This window comes from Ailuropoda melanoleuca, chromosome 20, assembly GCF_002007445.2.
Source record: "Ailuropoda melanoleuca isolate Jingjing chromosome 20, ASM200744v2, whole genome shotgun sequence".
Taxonomy (NCBI): domain Eukaryota; kingdom Metazoa; phylum Chordata; class Mammalia; order Carnivora; family Ursidae; genus Ailuropoda; species Ailuropoda melanoleuca.
The window spans coordinates 3403022-3411002 of record NC_048237.1 but is presented as its reverse complement, the minus strand read 5'-3'; the positions used below and the strand labels follow the sequence as shown (position 1 = coordinate 3411002).

General features: G+C 43.5%; 1 long non-coding RNA gene across 1 annotated transcript in view; it reads right to left on the bottom strand.

Annotated features, from left to right (window-relative positions):
- LOC117797290 overlaps nucleotides 1-7981 on the bottom strand; it is a 13698-nt gene that overhangs the window by 1908 nt on the left and 3809 nt on the right. The window contains exon 2 of the long non-coding RNA XR_004622224.1: nucleotides 3973-4078. This is a non-coding gene — a long non-coding RNA (uncharacterized LOC117797290). The remainder of the gene's footprint in view (nucleotides 1-3972; nucleotides 4079-7981) is intronic.

Here is a 7981-nt window from a genome sequence, read left to right as displayed (position 1 = left end):
TTCTTTCTTTTCGAAAAAATAAAAATTTTAAAAAAAAAAAAAAAAGGGAGAGCAAGAAGCAGACTCCTGGCTGAGCAGGGAGCCCTACACAGGACTCACTCCTAGGACCCTGGGATCATGACCTGAGCTAAAGGCAGACGCTTAACCAACTGAGCCAACCAGGGGACCAGTTAGTAATTTTTTAATACCATGTCATTTTTCTGGATTTTGGGGTATTTTTGGTATTAGTCAGTTCTCTCTCTCCTCTATCGCTCTTGCAAAAATAAATAAATAAAATCTTTAAAAAATAAACCCTCTGTCTATGGTGCCTGGGTGGCGCAGTCGTTAAGCGTCTGCCTTCAGCTCAGGGCGTGATCCCGGCGTTCCGGGATCGAGCCCCACATCGGGTTCATCCGCTGGGAGCCTGCTTCTTCCTCTCCCACTCCCTTGCTGTGTTCCCTCTCTCGCTGGCTGTCTGTCACATAAATTAAAAAAAATAAAAAACATAAAAAATAAACACTTTGTGAAAAAATAAATGTGGCTATGTGACAGACTCCTATTGCAGCTCCAGCATCCTGGAGGACAGGTCTTTGTTATATACGCCTCTTAAATCCCAATAGAGACCTACACTTTTCCCTACAGTTCCATATTCCTTGTAAAAACAGTGTTTGCTACATGACGGATTAATGGGGGGCCTGGGTGGCTCAGTCAGTTAAGCGTCTGCCTTTGGCTCAGGTCATGATCCCAGGGTCCTGGGATGGAGTCCCTGCTCAGCAGAAAGTCTGCTTTTCCCTCTCCCTCTGCCACTCCCCCTGCTTATGCTCTCTCTCTCTCAAATAAATAAATAAATAAATAAATAAATAAATAAATAAAAATGATGGATTCGTAGTGTAAACTGCATACTAGAGTGGATTTCTGGATGGCTAATAAGCCAACAAGAATTTTGGTGACAGCGTGTTACATTCTTGGGAGAGCAAAAGAAGGTCACTCTGACCAATTACAACCTCAAAGAAACAACTGGGAGTCTTGATGGAGGCAGGAAACAGAATGGAGCCAGGGCCACCTAAAGCTGGGAAACTCCAAAACCAGGCACGGTTTCAGTTGGTAGCCAATGGGGTGGTAAATTGGGAAGTACTGGAATTTTCAGGATGGAGAAAATAATCCAAAACAATCCAAAATGCAATTGAAACTTAATCTTCTCTGCCTTGGAAAAACCTCTCATGCTCTGCAACATCATTCCTGTTAGGGGTCCTAAAGCATTCCAGCACCGGCTGAATTTAAGGACTATGGCTTTGTCTACGCAGCCAGGGTGTGGCGGCTGGCCAGGTACCAAGGCAGGCCAAGGTGTTAGCCCACTTTCTTCCTCTGCCCTTTGCCACCTGGGGGACAAAGAATGAAGATCTCTCTCTGAGGCTGAGCAACATCCTTTTTTTTTTTTAAGATTTATTTATTTATTTATTTGACAGAGATAGAGACAGCCAGCGAGAGAGGGAACACNAAGGTGTTAGCCCACTTTCTTCCTCTGCCCTTTGCCACCTGGGGGACAAAGAATGAAGATCTCTCTCTGAGGCTGAGCAACATCCTTTTTTTTTTTTAAGATTTATTTATTTATTTATTTGACAGAGATAGAGACAGCCAGCGAGAGAGGGAACACAAGCAGGGGGAGTGGGAGAGGAAGACAGGCTCCCAGCAGAGAAGCCCGATGTGGGGCTCCATCCCAGGACTCAGGGATCACGCCCTGAGCCGAAGGCAGACGCTTAACCACTGAGCCACCCAGGTGCCCCGCTGAGCAACATCGTTAAAGGACTTAAAGAATGGAGGGGAAATGATACAGACAGACATAGTGAAGAGAAGGGCCATATGCACCCCAATGTTCATAGCAGCATTGTCCACAATAGCTAAATCGTGGAAGGAGCTGAGATGCCCTTCGACAGACAACTGGATAAAGAAGATGTGGTCCGTATATACAGTGGAATATTACTCAGCCATCAGAAAGAACGATTACCCAATATTTGCAGCAATGTGGACGGGACTGGAGGAGATTATGCTAAGTGAAATAAGTCAAGCAGAGAAAGACAATTATCATACGGTTTCACTCATTTATGGAACATAAGGAATAGCAGGGAGATAGGTAGGAGAAGGAAGGGAAGAATGAAGGGGGGAAAGAGAAGGGGGAATGAACCATGAGAGACTATGGACTCTGGGAAACAAACTGAGGGCTTCAGAGGGGAGGGGGTGGGGGAAAGGGATAGACCGGTGATGGGTAGTAAGGAGGGGACGTATTGCATGGAGCACTGGGTGTTATAAACAAACAATGAATCATGGAACTTTACATCAAAGACTAATGATGTACTGTATAGTGACTAACACAACATAATAAAAAAAATTTTTTTTTAATGGAGGGGAAAGGGTTCAGTGGGGGCGCAAAACAAGTTCTGCCCCTCATCTCTACATACACCGACCCTGTGTACCCCTCCCCACCCCACAACGTCAGAGGGGATGAGGACGTCCCATTGTTTATTTAGGGACCCTGAGTGGGCAGTCTCCTACAGGCTCCTCTGCACACTGTCATTTGCCACATAAATTCCTGGAGTGTTAGAATTGGAAGAGATTTCGGGCACTGTTTGTACCAGTCCAACGCCTGTATTTTACTCCTTAAGAAGTGCATGATACCCAGACAGGAGCATGAATCCCAAGACCTTTGATTAAAAGTCTCAAGTTCAGGAGTGCCTGGGTGGCTCACTTACTTAGGCATCTGCCTTTGGCTCAGGTCATGATCCCAGGGTCCTGGGTATTTGTCAGTTCTCTCTCTCTCTATCTCTATCTCTCTTGTTTCTCCCTTTCCCTCTGCCGCTCCCCTGTTTGCTCTCTCTCCCTCTCTCTCTGTCAAGTAAATAAATGAAGTCTTTAAAAAAGAAAAAGTCTGAAGTTCAATCTCTGGGGTGTCTGGCTACCTCATTTGAAGGGAGCCCTTGATGTTTACTTTTTTTTTAAGACTTTATTTATTTGAGAGGGAGAGAGTATGAGCAGGGGGAGGGGCAGAGGGACAAGCAGACTCCCCGCTGAGTGAGGAGCCCGAAGCAGGGCTCGATCCCAGGACCCCAAGATCACAATCTGAGCCTAAGTCAGACACTTAACTGACTGAGCCACCCAGGCGCCCCTTTGGATGTTTACTTTTAATATGATTTCACCCGTGTGATAAGGAATTGGCTGCAGGATGGTGGGAAAGATCACTGGACCTGGAGTTGGGAGCTAGCCTTCCAATGGAGCACTGTCCCTGGGGAGCTGTGACTTCAGACGTTACTTACGCCTTCTGTGCCTCCGTTTCCTCATCTAGGAAACAGGGGTAATAATAGGAACTTGTCGGGAGGATTGTTGGGAGAGGATTGTTGGGAGAGATTAAATGAGCTGAGCTGTGTAAGGGCTTGATGAGGTGCTGGGAGCAGAGTGAGCCCCCCTGTTTCCTATTTAGGTCGCTGCTATTCTCAGTGAGTATCTCCGAGCCTTAGTTTGGGATTGCAGCAAACTTGGACTTGAAACACAGAAAGCACTCCCCTAGTATGCATCACAAAATGTCAGCTTTTATTATTCACTCTGCACAAGGAGGCATCAAGAGTTATGAATATAAACACTCGCTCTGCTCTTTAAGACCTTACAATCTTTGGCAGGGGAAACAGGGAAAGCTCCCTAAAAATACAGTTAACGAGGCAAATCTTTGATTACTGAGCGCCAAACGACTGACGACTCTGAGAAGTGGGAGCCAGTCTGTGAAGGACATTCTGAGAAAACACACAAGAGAAGCGGATGTGGAGTTCACAGAGGCACAGGGGCCGTGTTTTTCTGACCTTTCTCCTCCTCCCGCCTGCCCACCCCACCCTCCACTTGGTTACTGCTGCCCCCTGGTGTCAGGCACCTTCCCAGCACTCCCGGGTGATAATCCGGACACTGGTCACCCCTAGGGCGGTCTGGAGGAAGAGGCAGCCACTTACTAACCGCACAGCTGGGCAGGACTTGAAACTGATCCCGGTCCCCCTGGGAAGAAAGGAGGTCTCTCTTCTTCAGATTCTCCAGCCCGGACCAGGACACAAACAGCAACTGCCTGGGTGTAGGAAAGGGAAAAACTGAGAATTATTGTCCTTGGAGAGGGAAAGGCCTGTGACCCATCAGATGGGTGCTGGGTCTACACGGGCTCCGTCTCCAAAGGTTACAGAATCACAAAGCTTTAGACCGCACGGCCCCTCCCTCTACTTACAGCCTTAGCTCCACTCCCTTCCCGGCATCAATAGGTAAATATGCGAGTGTTTTCCCTCCAAACGAAAATTGAAATCTCAACCCCTTTCAAGATTGTGGTTAGATCTTTTGTAGAATGTTGCCCGGTTTAGGTTAGACTGAGGTTATGGGGTTTGGGAAAGAATATCACAGAAGCGATGTGTGCTTCTCAATGTATCGTATCACGGGGCGTCTGATATCAACGTGAATTATTGCTGATGATGTTAACCTTGATTGCTTGGTTAAGGTGGTGTTTGCTTGGTTTCTCTACCGTAAAGTTGCTCTTTTCCCCTTTCCATACTCTATGTGTTAGAACAAGTTGCTAAGTCCATACCAAGTTCAAAGTAAGAGGAATTGAGGAAGCTCTACCTCTTAGAGCAAGGGGTACCAGAGAATTTGGGATTGTATTTTAAAACCCTCACAGTAATTAGTATATTTTGGAACAGATATTTTGAGGCCCGCAAATATCTTGCTCTTCCTTAAAGTTTTACCTATTGATTTTAGCATTCATCAATGGATCTTGCCTGTAGCAATTATTAGTATGATGGTCTAATGGTGATTTTCTATTTCACTTATTCCTTCTACATTTATTAACTGGAATTCTTCTTTTTTTTTTTTTAAGATTTTATTTATTTATTTGACAGAGAGAGAGACAGCCAGCAAGAGAGGGAACATAGGCAGGGGGAGTGGGAGAGGAAGAAGCAGGCTCCCAGTAGAGGACCTGATGTGGGGCTCGATCCCAGGACTCCAGGATCACACCCTGAGCCTAAGCTTAACGACTGAGCCACCCAGGCACCCCTGGAATTCTTCTTTAAAGGAAACTTGTTGCTTCTCCCCCAGTGAGTTATTTATTCAGCCATTTATTTGTGTCAGTATGGACTTAGAGAGATTTATTTTATTCTTTGTGTTATAATCTAATGTCATTGTTTTTTATTACATTGCTCAAATTATTTCAGCCTTGGCTATTAGGACATCTTTTGAGTTGGCTCCTGCATCCTTTTGATATCCCCCTGCTCATTATTTTAGCCCTAACTTTCTAGAAATTCAAGTTGCTCCAGGTTTATCTTGCGTTAGATAGTCCAGCCCTAGAATTAGTCATTTTTCCAATGAACCGTAGTTCTTTTTACTGAAGAATGGTATTTAGAAACCAACATTTGGATATTAGGTGTGCTTATTGTTAACGTGGTGCCCCTTCTTTTAGGACTTCTTAGCAGACAAAACTAGCAAATATACATATGTAGATTAGCTCACATATTCACACTATTTATCTCTATATTATTTGTATGTCTATATAGAATATATATTACATATATTATAAGTTATACAGATATATAATTATAAATATAGTATATTTCATATATTATATAAAATTTTATGTATTATAGAAATTGTTCTACAGATATATAATATTATGTAATAAATAGTATATATATGTATATTATACAGATATCTGTGGTTTATGGATCCATATTGAGTGATAACTACCTATGTAGATCTATGACATATATTCTACAACACTAAGTGTTATATGTATATAAAATAAGCATGAGTTCGGGGAGCCTGGGTGGCACAGCAGTTGAGCGTCTGCCTTCAGCTCAGGGCGTGATCCCGGCGTTATGGGATCGAGCCCCACATCAGGCTCTCTCTCTGGGAGCCTGCTTCTTCCTCTCTCACTCCCCCTGCTTGTGTTCCCTCTCTCGCTGGCTGCCTCTATCTCTGTCAAATAAATAAATAAAATCTTAAAAAAAAAATGAGCTCATACTGGTGTCTCCAAACAAATCGAGCAACACAGCGTTTATTCTAGCCTTTCTCCCCAACCATCCCCTCTTTCTCTGATAGTAGCTGCAATTTATCTTCTTATTTGTTCAAAACTAATATGCATGTTAAATCATTTCAGAATTGTTCACCTGTAACAAATCTACCAACTATAATGTTTATATATGATTCCTTTTTTTTTTTAACGTATGGTTCCTTTTGTCTATAGCCTTGCAGTATTTAGTCAAAACATTGTTTTCCAAATTTACTCATTTTAGCTTTTCCCCCACCCCCACTACCTTTTTCATATATGCTTGTACTGCAGTTAAATTCATATGTTACATCCTGGGACTGAATTATTTTTTTTGTTTGTATACAATTAAGTTTGGTCTTGTAAAGTTCTATGGATTTTGATAGTCACATAGTCAAGTATTCACCACCATACCATACAGAACGGTTCCATCACACTAAAAATTCCTGTGTGCTGTCCCTGCACAGCCAACCATTCCTTGTTCTCTAATCATTCCCCCTAACAACCACTGATCTGTTTTCTTTCTCGATCATTTTGCCTCTTCCAGAATGTCAAGCCTAGGTCAGGAGACCCAGTTTCCACGGTATTATGAGTTTCCCTTATCTTGGCATTAAACATTCTGTATTCACACTTTTCACTTACGCTTCTATGTCCCTGTGCAGCAGTATTTCCCAAATTCTCTCAAGCAGATGTTGAGTGAGTGAAGTGTCACTAGAATGTGAGCCCCACGAGGGTAGGGATGTGTTTGTTGTGTTTTGAAGTTATATCCTTGGTGTCTACAACAGTGCCTGGCATATAGCAGGCACCTGTAACTATTTGCTGAATGAATGAATAAATGAAGATTCATATTTTTGGTACCAGCCAGGTGGTCCATATGACCCTCACTTCCTGCTTGTAAATCAGGGCTAGTCTGTGTAACTAACAGAGTATAATGGAGATAACCAAGGCTAGCTTATATAGTTTCCACCTTGGCTTCTTGGATTGCTAATGCTGGGGAAAGCCAGCTGCCATGTTATGAGAACACTCAAACAAACCTGTAGAGAGTCCCATGAAATGAAGAACTGAGACCATCCACCAATAGCCGGCATCACCTTTCCAGCCTAACTGAACCACCTCAAAAATGCATCCTCCGATTCCAACAAAGCTTTCAGATGACAACAGCCTCAGGAAAGACTCCAAGCCAAAATTGTTTAGCCAAACCACTCCCAGATCTCTGACCCTTGGAAACTGTGAAAGATAACTTTTTATTGTTGTTTTAAGCCACCAAGTTTTGGGATGATCTGTCCTATAGGAACAGATAACTAATAGTGTATTGTCCTACATAAAAGAGATTCATCATGACCAACTACATTTAGAAAACACGGGATTATACGGCTAAAGGGATTTGTTTACTGGAGGAATCTTCAAAGCTTTTAATATGCTAAATGCTCATTGAGAATGTCCATTCTCATTTAACTGTTTCCTCCTTGTTCATCTTATTACCTTTCCTGGTTGGAAATGTAGTTGTGAGTAAATCTACAATCTTCCAGCTCTTCCCAAGTAAAATGGAGATTGTCCAAGAACAGCAGGAAAAGGATAATCTCCTGAGGATTGAGGGAGTCAGCCTGAAAATTCCACTCTTCCCTACTTCAAGTAGCTCCTTCAAAATCACCTTTCATTTGGGAATCCCATGCCTCGTGGCTGCATCCACTAAGCCAGCATCCAGAGACACTGCTCTCCCTTGCACTGCTTGGGTCCCAACATGGACACCCTTGCTTAACTTGCCATAACACAAGTGAGATCAGAAAGATTGACAAAACTGCACATGAGATTCAGTGTGGTAGATTGAATTGTGTCGCCAAAAGAGAGAAATTCCTGGGGCGCCTGGGTGGCGCAGCAGTTAAGCGTCTGCCTTCGGCTCAGGTCATGATCCCAGCGTTCTGGGATCGAGCCCCACATCAGGCTTCT